At 52.1% G+C, this 1629-nt stretch overlaps 1 non-coding gene across 1 annotated transcript; it reads right to left on the reverse strand.

Moving 5' to 3' along the window:
• Positions 1–1206: 1206 nt before the first annotated feature.
• LOC134434612 (small nucleolar RNA SNORA74) lies at positions 1207–1410 on the reverse strand. The gene has a single exon (XR_010031891.1). It is a non-coding gene; the product is annotated as a small nucleolar RNA SNORA74 (small nucleolar RNA).
• Positions 1411–1629: the final 219 nt, after the last annotated feature.

Raw genomic sequence — 1629 nt, forward strand, 5'->3', positions numbered from 1 at the left:
CAGGGTTCACCCTTGTGTGGCCAGTCCAGACCCCCCTGAGGCACTTTAATCCTGGCCGCCCCATCCTCCTGTCTGTTGTTGTGATGCTCTTCAGTGCCCTACTCTTGGGCACGTGAGCATCCACAGGAGGGAGTTTCACAGCCAACTTCTCCCCCAGACAGAGATGCCCTGCCCCAGTCCAGCAGCCCAGCTGGGTTTCCCTCTGTGCTCCCAACTGTCCTTTTTCCATGGTTCCAGCCACCCCAGAGAGCCTTTCCCACCATCCCTGAGTCAGTGCAGAGGTGCAATGCTGGCCATTTTTCTTGCTCAGAGCTCCAGGGATGGTCCCAGTGCTGCAGTGACTGCAGGAAAGGGGACCCCACAATGGGACATTTCTTGGTCAGATACATACAGGAAGAGTGACAAACTGTCTGTGACTCGGGTTTTGGCCTGGCAGTCCCCGCCGTGGTTTGCAGGGAGCTGCAGTGTGGCTCGGCCTTGGCTGTGCCAGGCAGTGCTGGCCTGGGAGAAGGTGTTGGTGCCAGCTGGCCCAGGGAGCTGCAGCGTGTGGGGAACGAGTTCCTCCTGGCCTCCTGCCCCAGGGTGGCACTGCAGGGCCTCATGGAGCCAAGGGGCCATTGTAGCACTTCAGGGCCCCATGGAATTAAGGGGACTCTTTGGACATTGTGGGGCCTTGTGCGACTGAGGCCATCATGACACTTTAGAAACAAGGGGCCACTGTGAAAGTACAGGGCCTTGTGGAACTGACACTGAAATCACCCAAAAAGAAACTTTCTAACACAGTTTGAGTATCAAAAAGCATTCATTTTTATTGCAGCACTGATCACTTGGAGGAGCCTTCCTCCATTCGAGTGCCCCAAACATCATGCGAACAGAGGTTTTATGACACACCCAAGTTCCATACTGATGAGCTATAGAGGTTTTATGACACACACAAGTTCCATATTTATGAGCTATTCCTCTGTGATGCTCTACATCTGGCCTGTAGGCCACACAGTATAAATAATTCCAAGTTCATAAGTGATTTATTATATAATTACCTTGCTTATGTAATTCAACCAGTAAGAGCAGGCCCAGGCCATTGGAGACTCAGGCTGCTACTGGCTGGTTAGCTGAGTAGTAACTGGCTCAGCCAATGAGGATTACCTTCATGGGCCTTCTCATCTATATAAGGAAGTTAGATCTCAATAAAGCTGCCTGTTGCTGCATGAACACTCACAGTCTAGTCACCGGTCTCCACGGGCAGGAGTTACTCCACTCTCAGGCATGCAGAGTGCTGCCAAAACCTGGCACCACTGAGCACCAGGACGGCCTTGCTGGTGCCAGAAAAGCTCAGCAGCACCTTTCTCTCCCAGCAGCATAACACTGCCACAGGCACTGAGCAGCCACGGGCAGCTGACTACTGCTGGGATACAAAAACCCCAAAACTGGGGGGTTTACAGGGCAGAAAAAACGTGGAGGCACTTTTCTGATGATGCCTACTCTCATCAAGGCTTCATCCAGCAAGAGGAATAGATAAGCTAAACTTATTTCTGGATAAACCACGTTATTTCCACCCTGAGGACCTGAGGCTAGCACAGGAGCCAGCAGAGGCCTTTTAGACAGCAAAACATTTTTGCCCATTTTCCC

The sequence above is a fragment of the Melospiza melodia genome, unplaced genomic scaffold, assembly GCF_035770615.1.
Source record: "Melospiza melodia melodia isolate bMelMel2 unplaced genomic scaffold, bMelMel2.pri scaffold_44, whole genome shotgun sequence".
Classification (NCBI taxonomy): domain Eukaryota; kingdom Metazoa; phylum Chordata; class Aves; order Passeriformes; family Passerellidae; genus Melospiza; species Melospiza melodia.